The sequence below is a fragment of the Zingiber officinale genome, chromosome 7B (genome assembly GCF_018446385.1).
Source record: "Zingiber officinale cultivar Zhangliang chromosome 7B, Zo_v1.1, whole genome shotgun sequence".
NCBI classification, from domain to species: domain Eukaryota; kingdom Viridiplantae; phylum Streptophyta; class Magnoliopsida; order Zingiberales; family Zingiberaceae; genus Zingiber; species Zingiber officinale.
In genome coordinates this window covers 29616708-29641717 of record NC_055999.1, presented here as the reverse complement: position 1 = coordinate 29641717, position 25010 = coordinate 29616708, and positions in this window count along the sequence as shown.

The window sequence follows — 25010 nt, the reverse complement described above, 5'->3', positions numbered from 1 at the left end:
GACTTACTATTGTCCCTATCTGATTGGAAGTCTGAATCCGTGTAACCCATATGGAGCAAATCATCTACTTGGTAAACTAGCATATAATCTCTAGTCCTTCTCAGGTACTTCAATATATGATTTACAGCAGTCCAATATCCTTGTCCTGGATTACTTTGATATCTGCTAACCATGTCCACGGTAAAGCAGATATCCGATCTCGTACACAACATTGCATACATTAGGTTTCCCACAGCTGAAGCATAAGGAACTGCCTTCATGTCCTCTATCTCCTTTGATGTCTTCGGGGACATCTCTTTAGATAAAGCTACTCTATGCCGAAAAGGTAAGAAACCTTTCTTGGAGTTTTGCATGCTAAAACGAGCAAGGATTGTATCTATATATGAGGCTTGAGATAGACACAACATCCTTTTCTTGCGATCCCTTATGACTTTGATCCCAAGAATGTGTGCACATTCTCCTAAGTCCTTCATATCAAACTTCTTGGATAACCATACCCTTACATCTGACAATACTTTGACATTGTTGCCAATTAACAAAATATCATCTTCGTATAGTACAAGAAATACCACCACGTTTCTGTTACACTTTTTATATACACAAGACTCATCCGGACACTGAATAAATCCACATGACTGGATTACTTCATTAAACCGGATGTTCTAAGATCTTGAAGCTTGTTTCAGTCCATAAATGGATCTATTGAGCTTACACACTAGATGCTCTTTGCCTTCTTCAATGAACCCCTCTGGTTGTTTCATATGGATGTTTTCTTCAAGACTTCCATTAAGGAAAGTTGTCTTGACATCCATTTGCCAAACCTCATAATCCATATGAGCGGTAATGGATAAGAGTATCCGGATAGACTTAAGCATAACTACCGGTGAAAAGGTTTCCTCATAATCAATTCCCTCTTTCTGAGTATACCCTTTCACAACAAGCCTTGCTTTGAAGGTTTCTACCTTCTCGTCTGTCCCTCTTTTCCTTTTGTAGATCCACTTGCATCCAATTACTTTTACACCATTTGGTGGTTCTACAAGCTCCCAGACCTTATCAGAATACATAGATTTTATTTCAGAATTCATCACCTTTTGCCAAGATACTGCATCTTTATCTTGGAGTGCTTCATCATATGTTCGGGGATCAGGTTTATATTTACCCGAGATCAAGTCTGAAGACTCTCCCAAAAACATGAATCTCTCAGGTTGCCTAACAACCCTCCCACTACGACGAGGCACTATCTGTAACTGTGCATCATTTGTAACACGTGTTGCAGTTTCTTGTGGTACTTCATCTTGTACTGTTGGTACTGAAGTAGACGTGTCCTCTCTCATTTCTTCTAGAACGATTTTACTTCTGGGCTTGTGGTCCATTATATAGTCTTCTTCTAAAAATTGGACATTGATGCTAACAATGACCTTTTGGTCTTTAGGACTATAAAATAAACCTCCTTTCGTTCCTCTAGGATAACCCACAAACATGCGAACTTCTGTATGAGATTCTAACTTATCAGCATCTGCTTTCAGCACATGTGCTGGACTACCCCAAATCCGAATATGTCTTAGATTGGGCTTTCACCCATTTCATAATTCTGTGGGAGTAGAAGATACTGATTTAGAAGGTACCAAGTTCAGAATGTGCGCTGCTGTTTCCAGAGCGTATCTCCAAAATGAATTTGGTAATTTTGAATAACTCATCATCAATCTAACCATCTCCATAAGAGTCCTATTCCTTCATTCTGCCACACCATTCTGTTGGGGTGTACTAGGTGTGGACAACTGGGATTGAATCCCAGCCTCTGATAAGTAATTCCTAAACTCTCCTAAGAGGTATTCGCCACCACGATCAGACCGTAGTGTTTTGATACTTTTACCAAGACGTTTCTCCACATCAGCCTTGTACTCTTTGAACTTATCAAAGCACTCAGACTTACGGTGCATCAAGTAAATGTATCCGTATCTCGAATAATCATCTATAAAGGAGATAAAGTATTCGAAACCACCTCTTGCCTGGATAGACATAGGACCACACAAATCAGAATGAACCAGTTCTAACACATCTTTGGCCCTATACCCCTTGGCCTTAAAAGGTCTCTTGGTCATTTTACCTTCCAAGCAAGATTCACAAGTTGAAATATTTTCCAACACTAATGAACCCAAGAGTCCATCGGCTATAAGCCTTTGAATCCTACTTAAGTTAATATGACCAAGCCTTAGATGCCAAAGATATGTTTGGTTCATCTCCGAAGGTTCCTTTCTCTTATTGGAATTAGAAGATGTGTTATTAATTTTCATTTGTTGCTTTGTGGAAGAAATTAGATTTAAAGTATATAAATTACCAACCAATGCACCAGAATAGATAATAACCCTATTTCTCTTTATAACCACATTATCATTAAAAGAAACAGAATATCCATCCAAATACAATTTAGAAACTGAAATTAAATTCTTTCTAAAACTGGGTACATAAAGACAATTTCTTAAAACCAAACTTCTATTTCTTTCAAAAGATAAGTAGATGTCTTCCACTGCAACAGCCGCCACCTTAGTAGCATTGCCCATGTAGACGGTTATCTCTCCTTCAAATAGTTGTCGGGTTTCCTGGAACCCCTACAAAGAGTTACAGACATGAGTATCTACACACCAGGTGCTGGTAGATAACACCGCTAAACATGTTTCAACTATTAGAGAATAAGATATACCTTTATTGTTCTCTTTCCTACGAGGACAGTCCGCCTTCCAATGTCCAGTCTGCTTGCAGATGAAGCACTTGCCCTTCAGCTTCTTCATTCCAGCTTTTGGTCCTGTACCTAAAGGTTTATTCACCTTCTTTGCTGAGCCAGCTTGTTTCTTCTTCTTCTTGCCTTTTGACTTAGAAGTAGAACCATTTTCAACATAGTGAATCTGAGAATTTTGATGAAATAGTCCTTCAGCCGCCTGAAGTTCTGTCAGTAGTTCCGCCAATGAATACATCCTTTTATTCATATTATAGTTCAAGCGAAAATGCTCAAAACTTCTGGGCATCGTTTGGAGGATAATATCGACCTGAGTTTCTCCATCGATTTCACCTCCAAGAATTTGTATTTCGTTCAAATAAGCCATCATCTTTAGGATATGTTCCCTTATGGGAGTCCCCTCTATCATGGTGGTTGTCATTAACTTTCTCATAGCTTCTTGCCTAGCGGCCCGATCTTGGTGACCAAAGAGATCCTTGAGATTGTTCATTATATCATAAGCTGTTGGTAAATCCTGATGCTGATGTTGCAGCACATTTGACATTGAAGCCAAAATGTAACACTGCGCCATCTCATCTACCTTTACCCATTTCCTATGATTCTCAATCTCCTCTTGGGTAGATTCACCATTAGGCACATTAGGGCACTCCTCTGACAGTACAAACTTATAGCCTTCAGCAGTTAGGAAAATATCCAGGTTTCTTTTCCAATCTATATAGTTGGGACTAGTAAGTCTATTCTCTTTCAGTATAATGGCCAGTGGGTTGAAAGTCATCCTAAGAATCACAAAATAAAATTTGGATCTCAAATTACCGTGAATTTTACATGCCACGATAGTGTGGACGTATACAAAATCAAACATTTGTAAGAGGAGGTTTTACCCATTAATTTTATTCTTGTCACACAAAATTAATAGGTGGTTTTCCATCGGTCACACAAATAATGGTAGTGACTTCGATGGGGAGGATACTATTAAGTGTGCCTAAGTGTACACCATTACTTGATACTTAGTCCATTAAATAAGATTGTGCCCTTTTCGATAGGGAAGATCACACGCTCTTGATTAATTTCCTATAGTCATCCAAAATGGAAGTTTGATCTAGTGATCTGCAAACAAACTCATCCGATATGGAGGAAGGCACTTAGAGCCAACGCGCAAGTTTATTTGCATCACTTACAAACCAGTAATGGAGACCATGAAATTTATTTAAAAATCTCTCCCACTTAGTTATTTAAGGTGAGGAATTTTAAACTATGCGAGCACACATCGCAGCAAATAAAGCAACAAATATGGAAAAATATTTTTCCAACTATTATGGCATTTTCTATCACTGTCCTCCGTGTGCTGTCAACCCTAGCTGTTACCATCTTTAGCCACCGCAATCGGGTCCTATCGCCGCATCCATCTTGCTTCCTTTTCCGCTGCGTCTCTAGTGCTCCAATAGTACCACGCCTCGTAAGGATACGATCCGCGACAAAAATAGAATTTTACATTTATCGATCCTATATTTCACAAGGGAATGTACATGTAATCTAGATCGAAACAAAAATATAAAATCCTAATAACTAATACAACTCCTGCTGTATTTAATATTACAATCATGCACACACAATAAAATGCCCTTGACATGTCCAAGGGTCCAATCACACACAACAACCATAAGCCATAATAGTTGGAGCCTACAACCACAAAGTTAGCACATCCTACTATTATCCTGCCTAAATTATGTATGACATGTGCATAATTAACTGAAAACCAAAACACACAGAGGCAAACCCTAGCTCTGATACCAATTGTTGGTTAGTCCTAGGAAGATCGTACCGGCTCCACTGTACAAAAATTTTGTACAAGTGTCGAACCTTTCCTAAACAACCTATTGTGTTCTTTAGAAATTAAATTAGGAATCGCAAATGGAACTTAACATTATTGATTCCAAATTTAGCTTATCTGTTCTTAATGATTTAGATTTGGATCGCAAACGATGTTTAACATTATTGATCAAAATCCACCAATTTTATAAATTCAATTTAATATTAATTTCCAAAATTAGCTTCCAGGACTGCATGACGAGGCACTAGTCCTTCTTGGGTATGGGATCATCCACCACCGCTTAGACAAAGCCTTTTAAGGAAAGCTAATATTTAATTTCCTTATATAACTCTAGGTTTAACCAAAAAGAACAATCGAATCACAAATTTGAAAAATAAAAAAAACACAAACTCGAATCACAAATTAGAAATTCTAGAATCATATGCCTCTTGTGTTTGGAATTCATACAAAGAAGAACTAGCATGATGCGAAAAATAATTACTAGTTATACCTCTTCTTTATATGCTAATAACCTCGAGATCTTCTGCCATATTCCTCGCCTCCTCTTGGACGTCGTGTGGGTGACGATCCTCCAAGATGAACACCACCCAAAAGCTCCTCCTCCTTCTCTAGTATTCGGCCACCACCGCCACCAAGGAACAAAAGAGAGCAAGGGGAAAGGAAAGAGAGAGGGCCGACCACAAGAGAGAGCTCCAACAAGGGAATAAGAATTGATTTCTCATGAGGCCTCTCCTCCCCTTCTTTTATAATACTTGCCCAAGGCAAATAAGGAAAAGATTTTTACAAAAATTAAAATTTTCCTCTTGTTTTTCCTTTTTCCCTTTTATTTTTTATTTTCTCCTTTAATTGATAGATTGGCCGGTCCCTTGCTTGGGCACCAAGCAAGGGTGGCCGGCCCTTAAAAGAAGGAAAATAATCTTTGTAAAAATTTTATAAGCAAAGAGGGAAAACTCTTATAAAATTTTACAAGCTCTCTTTTAATTTCCTAATGTGGATGTTAAAAAAGGAAAGTTTTAAAAAATTAAAACCAAGTTTTAAAATTTAAAACTTCTCTTCTAAAATTTCCTTTTTTAACATGGTTACAAAAATAGAAAGTTTTAAATTTAAAACTCCCTTCTTTTTTTTTCAAAACCATGAGGATGGTTAAAAAAGGAAAGTTTTAAAACTTTTAAACTTTCTTTTAAACCATGTGGCCTAATTCAAATAAGGAAAGTTTTGTAAATTTAAAATCCATCTTTTAAAACTTGTAGTTATCTACAAAGAGAAGATTTTAAAAATTTGAAACACCCCTCCTAATTTGGATTATGGTGGCCGGCCCCTCCTTGTTTGGGCACCAAGCAAAGGGCCAACCCCTTTGAGAAGGAAGTGGCCGGCCCCTATGGCTTGGTCACCAAGCCATGGGCCGACCCCCTCTTGGACACCAAGATGGACTTTTCATGAGTGGATTTGAGGCTTTATTGAGGCTATGATAGAGACCTAGAGGAAAAATTAGTTTTGGCCTCTCAACGAGCTTGAGTATCCCATGTTCGCCCTGAACACACAACTCAAGTTCATCAATAATAACTCATTCCACTAGAGAGCTATTATTACACTACCGCACCAATCCCAAATTACATTATGGGCTCCTTCTTACCATGAGTGTGTTAATCTCCCTGTGTTTAAGATATCGAATGTCCATTAATTTAATTGAGTTACTGACAACTCACTTTAATTAATGTCTTAGTGTCACGCCCCGGGGGAGTCCCTGTCCGAAGAAATTTCGGTAGCACCTCCCCTGTATGGGTGACAATCTGAAACATTTCTACAGGCATAATATACATCAGCCACATACGGCTGGAACATATATACACAACCACGCAGTTAATAATCTCAGCCTACACGGCTGGACAAATATAACAACAACCACGCAGTTATATATATTTCTATCAGCCCACTCGGCTGTAATCAAAACCAACACAGCGGAAAAACATAAAGACAAGCCAATACAAAACAAAACAAAACACTGGTAGCCGGCTAGGCTTACACCACACAACAACATAACACTCCAGAAATAAAACCGGAATACAAAGCCAAATACACACATTTGTAGGACCGTGATCGTTCGATAGAGGGGGGGGTGAATATCGATTCGAAAACTCGAGTGTAAAAGTACGCAGTGGAAAAGTAAATGAACACAATTGATTTTACTTCGTTCGGAGCTTGTGACGACTCCTACTCGAAGGCCCGTGGTCCTTGACCACTTTCATTGGGCAATCACTAGCAATTCGAATGTGATTACAAAAAGGGTACAAGAAATGCTAATGAAACAAAGCACAAAGCTGTACCGACAGAAAAGTAAAACTTAAGGAGCAAGGGCGCGTTGTCGGAGCTTTGTTAGCGTCGCTGGAGCACAGAGCAGCAAAGCAATCTGGGAATTCTGAGAGATCTATTTTTTTTGAAGCTCCACCCCTGGGGCTTCTTTTATATGCTGCTTCGGGCGCCCTGGTGCGACGTAGCAAGTCCAGTCAGGATGCTCCACGTGGCGAGGCGACGCAGAGGATAAAACTTGCCTCCAGGCACCCAGATCCCTTCCGGGCGCCCAGATCCCCTCCGGGCGCCCGGACCACCTTTTTCCAGAGATTCCTTCTCCTGCAAAACAAGGTTAGTCCGAGGTAAAATATACCCTGCAACACAGATTGTTAGCACAATGAATTAACAGAAAAAGTATGACTTAGATTCCGTCTTTCCGAGACCGGAATCTAGTCACGATCTCGACTTAGATATCCGAAATGGATCTAAGCCGGATCGACGCCTAATGTTCCCTTTCCGGGAACGCGTCCTCGCAATCACTCCCCTCCAGTGACTTACCTTACTTACCTGCCAGACGTCCGGTCAGCCCTTCGACCCATCTGGACTTCTCGCCAGCTATCCGGTCAGCCCGTTGACCTAGCTGGACTTCTTGCCAAGCGTCTGGTTAGCCCGTCGACCCGCTTGGACTTCTTGCCAGCTATCCGGTCAGCCCGTCGACCTAGCTGGACTTCTTGCCAGACATCCGGTCAGCCCGTCGACCTGTCTGGACTTATCCTGCACACTCGATCAGAGTGTTAGATCAACAATAAACCTAACTTAACCTATTTGTCATTCATCAAAACCTGGGTTAAATCATTAGTGCTAACCACACTAACAATCTCTCCCTTTTTGATGGAATGACAACCTGGTTAAGTTAGTGAAGACATTTGCAAGAAAAAAAACAGATAACATCATTATGTGGAGGTTTTTTTTTTTAAGTTAGTTTGTATTTTCAATTGGTTTGGCTAACTTAACCCACCTAACCCTCCCCCTTTGGCATTCATCAAAAATAAGCATGTTTAAAGTAATTAAAAATATAGACTTCAGACAAAGTAAGGAATCATGTCAAGTTAATCTGGGGGAGTTAAACTTAGTAATTTATCTTTTTGTAAAAGAGCTAAGTTTTGAGACAAGTTTAAAAGATCTATTTTTCAAAACTAGGTAAAATTGATTTTCTAAAACTGAGTTGGTAAAGGAATCAACTTTCAAGATTTAAGTATATAAAAGACTTGATTTTTTAAAGCTAGTTTTAAAAAATAGGTGTATATATAAAAAAAATCCAGATTTAAAGGCTAAGTTTTGTGAAACATAGCTAATTTTTCCAAGTATAGCTTCTAAGGTTAAGGTTTAAGAATAAGTTCTAAATTTCAAAAAAAAATAATTTTTTAAAACAGGTTTCAACTCTTTTCAAACATAAGCAAAATTTCAAAACTAAGTTTTAAAATATATTTCAAGATTGATTGAAGTTTAATTTTCAACACTAAGTTTGTAAAAAACTTTTAAAAAAACTTAGTTTATAAACTTACGCTTAGTTTACAAAAATTAATTTTTGTAGAATTAAGTAGAATTAAGTAAAGTCAAATTCTCATAACTAGATTTTTAAATTCAATTTTCAAAACTACGTTAAATCTAATTTTGAAATTCAATAACTTAGTTTTCAAAAAATAGGTTTAAGAAATTTTTAATAAACATGTTTTGAAAAACCGAAAAAAATTTTAATTGATTCCTCCCCCTGGACCTGACATTAAATCAAATGTCTAACCAGTTAGTTACTGACTGACTTATCAAAAGATAGCAGCTTTCACTTGGTTAGTCAAGTTAAGGTCAATCTTAACTTGATTAATATATATTTTGTTTTTAATGCCCAGACTTATGTCGATGCACTGAAATAAGCATCTTAAGTCTTAGGCAAGTGGCCTATGCATCTCACCACATTCTATTGTTTGGCAAACACAAGCAAGGTAAGCCTAGGGTTTTGGTGACATGCTCAAAACTAGTCCTATGGGTGCATGTTCTCTAAGGATTTTGAACTAGTCTAAGGCTAAAAGTTTATTTAAAAATCTAAAAATAGGAAGGTTTTAAAAACTGACACATGTTTGAACTTATGAGTTTAAAACAATCATCTTTGAAAATATTTCTGAAATTCAAAATTCCTAGGCTACCAAGATAGAACGTAATCAATGCAGGTCTGAAATATCACTAGATAGATCCAAAATATTTTACAGGTAGTGTAGCTACAGAAGTGAGTCATAACTAGAGCTACTGAGATGATGAAGGGGGTGGTCCAGATCCCAAGGATCGGAGAAGCGCCATCAGCTCAGTGTGTCGGGTCTCCCCGGCAGCTCGTAACTCGGCAACCTCTCGTCGTATGTCCCGATGAAAATCAGAGTTCTCCTGCTGGAGACTCGCCATAGCTCTCTCTAGTCCGGTCATACGGTCGGCTAGAGTGCGGGGAACATGACGTGGTGCTCGAGCTGGGGGTGGTGGTGGAGCCGGTGCGGCTTCCTCTGGAAACAGTGCAAGCATGAACTCGTCCTCCTGTGCGTTTGGATCGGGCTGGTGCTGTGCCCCCCTCCACCAAGACATAGTCCCGTCATCCTTATCTATGTGGATACCAGCTAGGGAGAAGTTCCTAGCTGCTATAACATCGAACTCGGTCATATATGCAATGTCTCCTCTAGTGACATCAATGTGCAACGAGGACATATAGGCTGTCAGAATGTGATAGAATGGCATGTGGACTCGTCTATCAGTCACGTATCCAGTCGAGTAGATAATGGTGGAGAAGATATGTAGGCTGATGTCAATATCTAACCTATGACTCAGGCCATAGAGTAAAAATGAATGGAATGGGCGCATCACAGCGATGTCCCGAGTAGTCAATGGTAAAATGCAAAGGACTAAGACCCTATAAAGAGCGTAGTCCTGGACTCGAAGTTCTACCGACCTAAACTGGGTCACAGTGGGATCTCGCTCTCCCCCAAAAAAATACGAATAAATTGTATCGAGAGTAATATGTGAGTAGGGATCTCCGAATGGTAGATCCCTGGGAGGATAGCACAAGAAAGGACAAGTAGATGGACGTAACTCTAAAAACTCTCGGATAGTCGTAGGGGAAAACGTGATATCAGTACCCGCTGCCCTAGTGGTATAGGTGAGATCGTCTACTTTCACTAGGTTATTGCAAAATTTAGCACACAGACTTATGTTTACTGGACTGGTACATTCGACAAGGTTCTTTAAGTTATAGTGGTTTATAACCTCTATAACGGAGGCACATGAACCTAGAAAAAACGATCTATCTATATAGTTAGTCCTAATGGCCTTATAAACGGTTGACTCAAACTTAATCCTTAGTTCATCTGTGGGAAACCTAGGGTCAGTGCTAGCATTAGAGGGTCCAGCACCAGTATTTGTTCGTTTCCTACTGTATATAAAAAAGATATTCTAAGAAGAAAAATGAGAAGACAAATTCTAATAAATTTTCAGATAGGGGAAGAAGGTTTACCGAGGAGCCATCGACAAATATAGATCTGACGACCTCGGTTGAATCGCAGCAGCGTCTTCACCGCAAGAAAAATTTGATTTAAAATACTCTCGCACTTAGGTTCGGAGTGAACCTTGGCAAAAGTGAAGATTTTGTGTGGGGCAAGGGTTGGGGGCGCCCGCTGCCCCTTATTTATAGGGAGCTCCGGGCGCCTGGAGCCATTCCGGGCGCCCGGAGTTGATTTTAGGCGGGGCGCCCGGATTCCCTCCCGGGCGCCCCGGAAGTGAATACCAGGGGCGCCCCTTTTTTTTTTTTTTTTGAGATTAGGTTTAAAATTAAGTTTTTTAAAAATTAAAATTTTGAAATTAAGTTTTAAAATTAAAATTTTGAAATTAATTTTTAAGTTTAAAATTAAAATTTTGAAATTAATTTTTAAGTTTAAAATTAAAATTTTGAAATTAATTTTTAAGTTTAAAATTAAAATTTTGAAATTAATTTTTAAGTTTTGAAATTAATTTTTAAGTTTTAAAATTAAAATTTTGAAATTAATTTTTAAGTTTAACAAATTTAAGCCTTATTCATCTCACCCGATCTATATTGTGAATCAGGGAATCCTATGATTTTGTGAGATGAAATTGGATTTTTAATTATGGAGTTTTGGTTTAACTTGTGTTAGATTCAGATTTAGCTTTGGTCTTCACAAATAGGCAATCTTCGGATAAACTTCTAAGCTTGGTGAGTCACATGGACGTCATTAGTAGTAACCAACCTTTCGAGGTTTTCCGAATAGTCCTATCCACGGAGCTTAGTACTAAATCTTGGTCTAACTGGTTAGGATTCATTTAAGGGTAGCTTCGATTAGTTCCACTTGGCCAAATGCACCAGATCGAAACCATATCTTTCTAGACATGCGATGCCCAAGCTTCCCTAACGTACTATCATCCAAAAACTTCACCAGCACCATGATTCAAGTTAAACTTGGTCTCTTTTTAACTAATCCTAATTACCCTGCCGGGTTAGTTAATTTTGGAGGTGCCAGCTATTCTGGAGCCTCCCCCTGAATTATTGACCTTTAATTTAAATTTTTGTTTTAGGTTTGTGTCTGTTTCTTTTATAGTTATAATTAACTTGGTGATAGTTTGAATTTTGTTGAGTTTTAAATTTTAAAATTTTCGATTTATTTGGTTTAATCGAGTTTATATAATATACTTTTTCTTTAGGTATATAATATTGATTAAGTCCTACTTGCGTGGTCAGACACGCTTTTGGAACCCAAGCTTGATTAGTTGATTTGTATTGAGTTATTAATGACTTAAAAGTTTTATTTGAGTTCGACTTGTATCCGAGTCCGGTTTTATTATAACATGCTTTTTGATTGTTCAGGATTAAGTCAAGATTTTTTGATCTTGTTGTAAATTTTTCTAGCATTTCTTTTAAATTGTTAATATCATTTTTAATGATAAATTCTCCTCCTCAAGTGTTAGATCTTGAGTTGGATTAGAATTTTTTATTTGTTCCTTGAGGTTTTGATTTTCCTCAAGAAGTGATTTGTTTTCATTTTCTATTTTAATTAATTTACTATTTAAACAGGAAATGATTCTAAAATTTTTTTTGTTTAAATTAAAATATACCTCATTCGGGCCTTCGGAAACGAGTACAGACTTGTGGCTTGTTTCGGGTTCAGACCCGTCTTCATCTTTCGACTCGTCTTCTGTTTCAGCTTCGCGGGCCATCAGTGCGAGGTGGCTCTGATGTTTCTGCTCTTCTTCCTCCGATTCGTCCGAGGAGTCGTCCCACGTTGCTTTGAGGGCCTTCTTTTTGGTTGGCTTCGGTTTGTCGAACTTCAGTTTTGGGCATTCGTTCTTGTAGTGTCCCTTTTTATTGCAGCCGAAGTAAGTCACGTTCTTTTGTTCTATGGGAGAACTGATCTTTTGAAGGTCCTTTTTGCTGAAGCTCCTTTTTCTCCTGGTGAACATTTTTCTTACCAAGTTCACCAGGTGTTCTTCGTCTTCGGAGTCTTGGTCGGAATTTTCTTCATATTCAGGCTTGCTCTTCTTTTCTTTGGAGGAACCTGCAAATAAAGCTATACCTTTCTCGGCTCCAGCATTAGTTTGTTCATGTAATTCTAATTCACAGAAAAGCTCGTCTAGTTTTAACTTAGAAAGATTTTTAGAAATTTTGTAGGCATCTACGATTGATGCCCACAAACTATTACGTGGAAAAGCATTTAATGCATACCTTATTAAGTCTCTATTTTCCATCTGGTGGCCTATCGCATGAAGCCCGTTGAGGATGTCCTTGATCCTCGCGTGGAGCTGATTCGCCGTTTCACCTTCCTGTATTTTTGTATTAAGAATTTTATTTAAAAGCAGGTCTCGTTTTGTTACCTTGGCATCGCTCGTTCCCTCGTGCAGCTCGATCAATTTGTCCCACAGCTCTTTAGCGTTTTTGTGTGGACCGACTCTGTTTAGTTCTTCTCTTGTTAATCCGCACTGTAGAGTGTTGATCGCTTTATTTTCTGTTGACACCTTTTTCTTCAAATCTGCTGTCCAGTCTTCAGGATCCAGTATATTTCCGGAGTTGTCCGCTGGAATTTTATAGGGTCTCGTAACGCTCATCCATTGGTCGAAGTCTGTTTTGAGGTAAACCTCCATGCGCTTCTTCCAGTACGGAAAATCGTCCCCGTTGAAGAGTGGAGGTCGTACTGTGCTGAATCCTTCTGTCTGAGACATTTTAGTCCTGCGCACAGAAGAAAGAAAAAAAAACAAAAATCCCAAGACTTGCTCTTGGATTAGTAGTGCGGAAGAAGAAAAATAATAGAAGTATCTAAATTGGTGTTGCACTAATTTAGATTTAATTGCAACGGAAAAAAAAAATTCAAAGCAAGTAATAATACCAGTTTGAAATTAAACGTAAAACTGAAAACCGGAAAAAAAATTAAATTTTTTTTTACCCCCTATCTGATTGGTGGTTGCACTAAATCATAGCGGTACCTGCTCTGATACCACTTGTAGGACCGTGATCGTTCGATAGAGGGGGGGGGGGGTGAATATCGATTTGAAAACTCGAGTGTAAAAGTACGCAGCGGAAAAGTAATTGAACACAATTGATTTTACTTCGTTCGGAGCCTGTGACGACTCCTACTCGAAGGCCCGTGGTCCTTGACCACTTTCGTTGGGCAATCACTAGCAATTCGAATGTGATTACAAAAAGAGTACAAGAAATGCTAATGAAACAAAGCACAAAGCTGTACCGACAGAAAAGAAAACTTAAGGAGCAAGGGCGCGTTGTCGGAGCTTTGTTAGCGTCGCTGGAGCACAGAGCAGCAAAGCAATCTGGGAATTCTGAGAGATCTGTTTTTTTTGAAGCTCCACCCCTGGGGTTTCTTTTATATGTTGCTCCGGGCGCCCTGGTGCGACGTAGCAAGTCCAGTCAGGATGCTCCACGTGGCGAGGCGACGCAGAGGATAAAACTTGCCTCCGGGCGCCCGGACCACCTTTTTCCAGAGATTCCTTCTCCTGGAAAACAAGGTTAGTCCGAGGCAAAATATACCCTGCAACACAGATTGTTAGCACAATGAATTAACAGAAAAAGTATGACTTAGATTCCGTCTTTCCGAGACCGGAATCTAGTCACGATCTCGACTTAGATATCCTAAATGGATCTAAGCCGGATCGACGCCTAATGTTCCCTTTCCGGGAACGCGTCCTCACAATCACTCCCCTCCATTGACTTACCTTACTTACCTGCCAGACGTCCGGTCAGCCCTTCGACTCGTCTAGACTTCTCGCCAGCTATCCGGTCAGCCCGTTGACCTAGCTGGACTTCTTGCCAAGCGTCTGGTCAGCCCGTCGACCCGCTTGGACTTCCGCCAGCTATCCGGTCAGCCCGTCGACCTAGCTGGACTTCTTGCCAGACATCCGGTCAGCCCGTCGACCTGTCTGGACTTATCCTACACACTCGATCAGAGTGTTAGATCAACAATAAACCTAACTTAACCTATTTGTCATTCATCAAAACCTGGGTTAAATCGGTAGTGCTAACCGCACCAACAACATTCATCTACCAAAATCCAAATAACCAAATACGGAGACATGTCTTCTGATGTGATGTGGGGACCGGCAGGTAGGATGCTCCAAGCGACTCCATAAACAACATGGTACCTGAAAAAGATAGTGTCCACGGGGGTGAGTTCAACAACTCAGTGAATACCAATAAACATGCCTAGTAAGATATATCTAATAGCAATAAACATGGAATACAACTTCCTAATCATATATAGGAAAAATGCAAAACTGAAAGGTAACTGAGGAAGCTGTACTCACCAGGAACTCCTATCCAGAACAAAAGGGTCGTCAAACCGAGAGTGTCACAAATCCTGTATGCATGTCAAACATATGCATCCAACCAAATGCAGCAAATAAATGCAGCAAGCACAAGCAATAAATGCATCAATGCGTATGATGCCAATGACATGGTCACCCCTGACGCCAGTCGGTTATCTCACACACAATGGTGAGACCGAGTGGGTAGGGCTGTGACAACCGTGCACTCTGACGTCACTACTCCTGATGAGTGATCGTGTGGACGGGATGCTGTCGGAGTACACACATACTCCTATCCCAAATCATAAATGGGGGAGTGCAATGCTCTCATCTCCTGGTACACCATGACGGGGAGGGATCCCTGACGTGCTACCATGCTGCGTCACACTACCCATGAGCGGACCAACGGAGCATAGAACAGAGCAAAATTGACGTGCTACCACGCTGCGTCACGCTACCCATGAGCGAACCAACGGAGTACCGAACAGTGATGAAACTGGCGATATGCTCTACAATAATGGAGCAACCTATCACGCAGCATGCAATCATGCGAATGGTGCATGCCACTAAGCATGACAATATCCTGAACCAAATCCATATATATATATAAATGTGTACCCTAGTACCAGTAAGTCAAATCCACAGATCTAGGGTATACAGGTCCTCTATGGTATAACAACCTAGGTTCTGAACATATCCACCTCCATAAAATATGTACCAACAATATACATGGATCAAAGCAAAAGGGTCTAGGTACAGAGATCAGATATGATTTAAAAATATAGGTACACAAGTCAGATAATAAAAATCCAGAATCTAGTCCTAAACTCAATAAATCATGGTATGTCACTTACTCTAGGAACTAAGGTACTCATGGCAATAATCACGAGGTATAAACATGGATACATAACAAGCGACAAAACAGAACATGCTATGGGTATCAAACTGTGACATACCAAAGACAAACATGATCATTGCTTGTAGCTATAAAATACTATGCATATCCAATTGACAATATCATAAAAGATAAGTCAAGAGGTACCCGCCTCCAATAGAAAGGTCCAATCCGGTAATAGATCCCTCGTCGAGATGCTCGTCTCGCGTCAGAGTCCTGCATCAATCAGTATATATATATTTTATTTAGCTAAATTCATATGAATTAAATAGCTAAATAAAATCCCTAACCCAATTAGGATCACTCCAATCAAATCTAATCTTTGACTAATCCCCCAAATAATCCTTAACCATACAACCCTATTAGAATAGGTTTATATATGAATCATCTCTAATTACTAATCCACCACATAATGATATCAACCCACAATAACCTATCATAAAAATTAAATCTCCGTCATAAATCGACATCAACCTAACATCATCATCAACAACTAACCAAACCACCACAACATCAATCCAATGAATTTGATTAACGATTATGTAGTCATCTACAAAAAAAACCACTCAACTTATCAATCATACTGCAACAACTTACAACTCCAAGTCTACTACAAATCCAAAACAACCCAAGACTATCAACTAAGTATTACTTAATCAACTCAAATTCTTATTTAAGACACATATCTATTTCTCCACCTAATCAAATTCTAAATACGTGAAATAAACAACAACATGGAATGAGGTTCTTGTTACCTCACAGCCTCTTACAGTGGATGCCCACAGTCCCTGCAGCTACTCGCAGCAACAGGTGGTCGCCAATGAAGTTGCAAACACAAACAGAGATGATAAGAACACTTAGGCATTTCGTCAAACACCTGTTATGCATCACGAACGTGAATGGCCAGAAACAAGAAACACCACTGCCTACAATCTTGCGACTAAGCATCAAACTACCCCTGTCACTGCCCAAAGTAAGGATCGGCTAGAGAAAGAAAATAACAACAAGAATCAACACCACCACATGCCTTCTCGTGGCCGAAAGTATCACGACTAATCCGGTTGGTGCAGTGAGGATAGACTAGACTCGGATCCTTCCCCTTCTGATCAAAGATCTGCCCGCACAAGGGCGATGATCTAGGGAGAAGGACTGCTGGAGGGTGTAGATGATCAACAAAGAAGAAGGTTCGGCGATCATACAGCGCCGACACTAGGGCTCCTGTGGTCGGCAGTGTCTCGGAAGGGTGAGGGAGTTGCGGTCGGCCGGCTAGGGCAGAAGAACCCGCGGTGCTAGGGCACACAAGGAAGACCAGCGGCACTTCCGTGCGGCGTCGGCACTGTGCAGTGGCGCTTGGCATCACGACGGCAGTGAAGAGGTGGCATCGCTGGCGAGGAGAGGAAGAGGGCGTCGGTGGGGCGCTAGGGCACGGCGATGGCGCTGGATTCCTATGGCCAGTGATCGGCGCGCGGCTCAGCATTGATGAGGAGGAGAGGAGATTCGGCTCTGGGAGGAAGAACGAGAAGAGAAGAGGGGAGGGGAAGGAACTGCCTCGAAGCAGTTTTGACACAGCACAGGTTCGCGGGGAAGAAGGAAACGAAGGAAAGAAATAAAGGAAAACAAAAAGAAAAGAATATAGGAAAAGAAAGAAAAATAAAAAAAAAATAAAACTTTTCCTCATTCACTGGGGTAGCCTAAACAGGCTTTACCGGGGTCCCATTTTTATCCCCGTAAACTTGTCTATACGAGTTCCGAAAAATTCCAGAAAAATTTCTAAAAATTCTGGAAAATTCCCTTATCATTATTCGCCATTTTTCGGTATTTTACACTTAGTCCAAGAGTAGTACCACTCATCCTCATTGTCATGTCGGACTAAGTCCACCTGCAGGATTTAACATGACAATCCTTATGAGCTCCTCTTGGGGACATTCTCAACATAGATTACTAGGACACAATTTCCTTCTATAATCAATAACACACACTATAAGTAATATCATTTCTCAACTTATCGAGCCTATTGATTTATCGAGCTAAATCTCAACCTTTGATAAGTTAAAGAAATAAATACTAAATATATGTGCTTGTTATTATATTAGGATTAAGAGCACACACTTTCATAATAACTAAGGTTTTGTTCTTTTATTAAGTCAGTATAAAAAAAAACTTACCTTAAATGGTCCTACTCAATACACTCAAAGTATACTAGTGTAATTTATTAGTCAAGATAAACTAATACTTAAATACACTACGACTATTCCAACGGTTTATTCCTTTCCATCTTAATCGTGAGCCACTGTTTATAATTTATAAAGAACTGATAACATGATCTTCTGTGTGTGACCCCACACACCATGTTATCTATAATATAAATTAATTAAACAACTACACTTAAATAAATGTAGACATTTGACCAATGCAATTCTTTTATTTCAAAAATAAATGTTTACAAAAGCTAGGCTTTTAGTATACACTCTAACAATGATCATCTGGATCAATCGACCCATTGTAGGACCAGATCGCCAGTGAGGTGTAGTGCCTAGGGAGAGGATCTCACAATATGTCTTCGGAGAACTGGCGGTTGATCTGCTCAGGAGATGCATTACTTCGAGGCACCTTTCCCTTCCGTACATCCCGAAAGGGCGCTTCGTTCGAAGAAGATCCCCGCTCCTAGTTGGCTTGGGCTATCTCCGAGGGTGTTTGGAACAGTGCCCAATGAAAAGGTATGGGCGCGGGTGGTGCTTCTCCATGTGTTCTGGTTGGCAATCTATTCTGCCCCCAGATAGAGAGTTGCTCCGGGCGGTCCTCCTGTGCTGCTCGGCCTCCTGCTGCGGACGGTGCTTACTGCGCTTGACGATCGGCTAGCACCTTCTGTTGTTACTGCTCGACTATTTTCTGTGCTCGGGCTTGGACGAGCAGGTCGAGCTCTACTTGGGTGAGCGTCACTGTGTGAAGTCATCCAACATCTTCCATCCTCTCGGCTCAGATGCAGGTTGTGTTTCCACAGACGGTGCCAAATATGATCCTGTCTGATAGTCGAGGTGACGGAAGCTGGGGATGTGGTGCTCTGGCTGACTGTGTCTTAACTCCACACAACCCTGCAACCACAACTACGTCAGTGTCGAGACAGGGAAAGGGTCCCCGGTATTGTCCCTTTGATGCTAAAGTCAATCACCGACGATGTGTGGAAGCAAAGCAAAGCAAAGTAACAAACAGTAGCAGCAATAGTGGATTATCGCATACCTCTGTTGAAGCTTGGACTCCCCTTTACATAGGACTCCTGTAGCGCACGTGCATGCTTCCCAAGGTATGCGTGATTCTCCTGATTTCTATGAAAAGATGTGCCAGGAAAGTATCTCTGATACAATACCTTAACGAGCTGAGCATATCTTTGACGTGACAGTAGAATCTTCCACCGTACGATCCTCTGCCTGACCTTGCTGTCGACCATGCCGTTTGTCGGCAAAACTGGCTCCCAAAAGGATACCGACAGATACTCCTTTTGTCTGTTATTGGGCTGAGCGGAAGAGCTACTTGATCAACCTTTATCTTGTCCGAACACTGTCTGCCCCTGGGTTGAGTGGGATAGACACTCGGCCGACATTCCACTATCCTTTGTTCCGATGATGTGTTCAATGGGATTAGTGCTTGGTTGACGGATCTGCTCCCTAGCCAAGTCGGGAAGATGCTTGGCCATAATATTGATGTGTCTGAATGTAGTCTGCTCGATTGTCACTCCACTCTGCTGATTTCGAGGATTGATGTAAGGCCGAACGGGGTTGCCGCTCGACGCGCCTTTGCGGATACTTGATACTTGCTCTTCGGAGAGTCGGATGCTCGGTGTGTTACCGAGCTGTACTGACGTTGGATCGGGTCTTCTTTATCCCAGTCGGGCGAGTGGTCTGCCTGAACGACTAAGGATATAGGGCATTGGTCAACCTTGACTTTGACCTACATCGTGGTCGTGACCCTCCGCGGGGTGGGCCCCTCATCACTGCATCACAATACAACATTACTCCTTAGATATCCTAATTCTCTGTAAACATGCATACAACTCCATACTTTGTACTAAATTCTATCATAATTTGTTTGAGAATAATGCTCATCATTTTAAGACTAGAGTTGCATCATGGGATATGTTTTTTGATCTTGACATATTTTCTTATTTCTTACACATGTGCCCTTCGCCTAGCTAGATTTTTTAATATCTCTCTTAACCTGACACTTTATCTAATCCATTTTCTCATTTAACTCTTGATATCATGTATGCCAACTTCTTCCAAGGTCTTTGACCAAGGAAGAAGTCATCAGTTTCACTTAGTCCAAACGACAATGCACTCTACAAAATGGTTGTCTCATGTATTCATCCTCTTTCATCCAGAGATCAGGCAATCCTACGTCAAGTCCATCTCTTTTTGATGTATGCACTTAAGCATAAACTGGATTTGGATTTTGGTTTTGGGTCTTTAAGTCCATCATCTACTACTATGGATATAGTACTTTGTTTAAGGTATATATGGTTCATTGTCACATCCTTACCACTTTCATAGCTTCATTAGGGGTAAGGGTCAGGCACAAGGAATTGATAGAGCTGTCTGATTTTGACCTAGTTGGCCTCCGTCAAATGCCCTTGGCTAGGATTAAGGTTAGTTCTCAGGGGTTGGTTTACAAGCGTACTCATCCGTGTTACATTCAACCTGTCAAGGAAGAGGTGGATATTGAGGATGTTCTTATTGCTGTCGAGGAGCCGTTTGTTCCACTGTTGGCCTTAGAGTTTCCCCAGACTCCATATTTTGATACACCCAAGGGACTTCATCTACAACTCCTCCACATTATAGTGATCCATTTAGTCAGTTTCGTGATGACATCTTTGGTCGTTTTGACTTGCTTCAGACTATGTTTCAGGGGTAGCTAGCAGAGTTTCGTAAGGATATAACTAAACGAGTAGATACATTAGAGGCATATCAGACTAAGTTGTTTGATTATTTTTGCACTGCACACGATCCTCCATCTCCTCCATCTCATGTTTGACCTTCTGTATTTACCATTGGAGTAGTTGGACATTATGACTATGGTTGTATTTTGATTTGGTACTTAATAGTTATGACTTTTAATCAACATTTTATTTCTTTTGTTTTCTACATGTGTTTTATAGAATAGATTTTACAATTGCTTTCAAAATTTATTATTAAGTTTTTCAAATTTAGTTTTCAAATTCTTCTTTCAAAAGTTGTTTCCAAAATTAGTTTTCAAAATTTTCTCTTCATCGAATAGTCTAGGACTTACCATAGAATTACATTCTCCTATAGTTTTAGTAGCTAGCATCTCGCAAGCACAGTAGGATACCTTTCTTGTGTATTATGAAATATAGAATGGTGTAAAATGCTTAAGACTTAGCCTAAGATTTCATATGTTTAGGACTTAGCCTACGATTTCATATGCTTATGTCAGTGTATTGCTATAAATCTAGGTTTTAAACAAAATACATTGATCAATATGAGTAATATGACTAGTAACAAATTAGTTAGAACCAAAAGATCAAATTGACCAACATGAGTTAGCAGCTGTTATCGTGTGATAGTCAGTTAAGTATGAATGTTGAACATTTCAAAATAAGGATATTTTTTTAGTTTTCAAATCATTCTTGGACTTTTGGGAAAATATCAACTTAAGGGAGAACATTCCATAAAGACTTTAAATTTTTTTAAAAGTCTTTCAAAATATTTTTATTTTGAAATTTAAATTTTTTAATATTACTTAAAAATTAACATTCTTAAATTCTTTTAAATACTTAAAAATTTTCAAAACATTTCTTTGAAAAATTATTTAACTTTTAAAATTTTAAATATTTATAACTTAGAAAATTATCAACTTGTTTTCCAAATTTTACCTTTAAAGTTTTTTTCAAGACTTAGAATTTTTTTTTAATACTGAGAATATTTTTTAGTAAATTCAAAAAATTTATTCGCTGTATAACTAAATTTTATTTTAAACACTTAAGAAACTTTCAAAATTAAATTTTTTTACTTCAAAAATTTTTAAAATAATTTTTTCTTAAATTTTTCCAAGCCTTTTTGTCTTTCAAATTTATTTTTACTTCACTCATAATTTTAGAGTTAGTAGTTACCATTTTCATGCTGAAAATGTGATGACATTGTTTATACGAGATTTATTATTACCGTGAAAGATTATGTGTGTTCTTGAGTCACATATAGTTCGAGAGGAGTTACTCCAAGAAGCACACCATCCAAATTTATAATACATCCAGGTGGTACCCGATGTATTGAGACTTGAAGCATTTCTATTGATGGAACGACATGAAGAAAGACATCGTGGACTTAGTAGCTCGACGTCTAGTATGCCAGCAAGTGGAGGCTGAGCATCAGAGACTATCAGGGTTGTTTCAGTAATTTCTAATACTAGAATGAAAATGGGAGCCTGTTACGATTGACTTTCTAATACTGAAGGGGTCTCGCTCAGGATCGCTCCCGTTGACAACGACCAGATCTCCCACGAAAGACAAAGAGTTAGAGGAACAGAGAGTTCAGACTTCAGATCTCTTCATTTTCCCACCAAATCGACTGAGACAAGTTGCTTCTCTGAGTCTTTTCATGACCTCGTCATCGTGGATTAAGCCACAAAATATAGATCTACTGAAAATTAAGGTAAAGCTCCCTGCCATTCTTCATGCATCATTATCCCAATCCTTGTCTCACCATTGTGAATCTGGGCTCTAGGAACTAATAATTTTTGTGCTAAATAAAAAAAATAAACTCACAGAAGATAAGATCTTGGTTTTGCTTTTGTCTAACTATTAACCTTGTTACTTCAACAATTGCATTCAACAGCCATTCAATAGCCCCTCTCGTTCAGCATCATTCAACATCGCATTCAACTCCATTCAACAATCGTTCGTTCATGGATGCATCTAGCGGAAGTGGTAGCTCTCCTTCCACCACTCAACCTCACACATTATCTCTATCCAAAACGCCAATCATTCATGAGAAAGTAGTAGATATTAGAGGCAAAAGGAAAAAAGTAGCGTATGTATGGTCACACACCCAAAAAATTATAAGGAGAAATGACAAAAATGAGGTCGCTGCTGTTGTTGCTGTTTATAATTATTGCAAAACTGAAGTTCCTGCCCATAGCATAACACATGGGAATAATGGCATTGGTGGACATGTGAAGAAATGCAAAAAGAATCCCCATAATGCAGTGAAGTCAGATTCTTCTCAACCAATCTTAGTCGTCCATGAATAATGCTCTGACACCCCACATCTTTAGCCAAAAAAGGTTGCAGATAAGGTCATCGCATTTGTTGTTAAATATGAGATGTCATTTAGGGTAGTTGAAGGAGTAGGGTTTATAGAGATGATGAAGGAAGCTCAACCTCGATTCAAGATTCCCAACAGAAAGAAAATTGCATATCTTGTATGGGAATTATATGTAGTGGAGGTGGCTAAGATAAAGAGTGTCATTGGTGATCAAAGGGTAAGTATCACGACCGATACTTGGACTTCAATTCAGAATATCAATTATATGGTAATTATAGCTCATTTCTTGGACAATGATTGGAAGTTGCATAAGTGAATAATAAATTTCACCAAGATTACCTCTCACAAAGGAGATGACATTGGCAAAGTTTTAGAAACGTGCTTGAGCAATTGGGAGATAGATAAAGTTTTCACTATCATAGTTGATAATGCTAGCATGAACGATAGAGCGATGGAGTACATGGGTACAAGGCTAAAGGAAATGGGCATTCTATTATTTGATGGTAAGTACTTGTATTTGAGATATTGTTGTTATATTATAAATTTAATTGTCAAGAGTAGGTTGAAGTTTCTTAATGAGTCAGTTGAGTCCATTAAAAACTGTGTGAAGTATATTTACTCTTCTAGGGCACGGTTGGACTTTAGGGAGTGTGCTATCCTATCGAAGATGGATAAAATGTCAACCGTTCCAATGGATGTGCCTACGAGATAGAATTCCACCTATACAATGATTTTTGTTGCATACAAGTTTAAGAAAGTGTTTGGTAGGATGACAGAGAATGTTCAATTTGTTGAATATTTTGAAGAGGTAGATGGTTCGGAGAAAAAAAAAGAGTGGGGACTCCTATGGAAAAAGATTGGAAGAAGGCACAAGTCTTTGTGAATTTTCTCAAGAGATTTCATGATACTACATTGCAACTTAGTGCTACCAAGAAAACTACATCACCTTTGATTTGGGGGGAAATAGTTGCAATGAGGATAGTCATTGAGCAGACAATACTTGACACTACTGATCCTTCATTGCAAGAAGTTGTTAAGAGAATAGAGAGTAAGTTCAAGAAGTATTGGTGTAATATTGAGAAGGTGAACAAGATTGTTTTCCTGGGTCACATTCTAGATTCTCGTTATAAACTTCAAATGATTATGATCCATTTAGGAGATATGAAATTGGATGCTAGTAAAATACAACCCTTTGTTGACGGTTTAAAGAATTGTCTAATGGAATTATATAATGCATATAAAGGGAATTCACCTTTGGATCATATTAATGGGCTTGATGATGGTGATATAGACAAAGATTTGATGAAAATATATAAGAATGATCCAATTAAAGTAAACTACCATATGAAAATGGCTCAAGTAAGAAAAACTCAAAAGCAAACAGAAATAACCAATAAGGTGGACAAGTACTTCTAGGATCCTTTTGTGAAATGGAGCTCAAACTTCAATATTTTGGAATGGGGGAAATGGGAATACAATGGCATTTCTAGTCTTTTCTAAGATTGCCAAGGATATTTTTTTAATCCCTTCGTCTACTGTTTCTAGTAAGAATACTTTTAGCATTGGGAGGAGGGTTGTAGATCCATTTAGGGCATCATTGTATCCCAAAATGGTGGAGGCACTAGTGTGTACAAGTGGCTGCTTAGAAGTGAATAAATTAACTAATACAAAGAGCTAACAGAAGATAAATTCAACTTTTATAAGGATTGCAAAGAAGTGGTCATAGGTAATTGAATATTTAACTTGTTTATTAATTTTTATGAGTACTTTGATTTTTTTTTTTGTATCATTATTTTATGTGAATCACAATATAAATTAACTTTTACAAAATATTTTTTTTAAACAGAAGTGAATATATTTATTTTAGTCATTGATGTTCATGAAGAGGAATGTGGCTCAATAAGTTGGAGTAGGGTAAGTTGGTGTTGATGGATAGAAAAGAAGCGATCGAGGGGAGGTGAATATCGCTCGTTAAAATTTTTTCTTTTGTATCATAAAAATAATAAGAATGTAAAGGAAAATAATAAAACTCATTCAGTTACTTAGTTCGACGCCTATGTCGACTCATACTCCAAGACCCGCGATACTTGATCGCACCGATGGGTAATCCACTATAACTCTTCTTTCCAAAACCTTTAG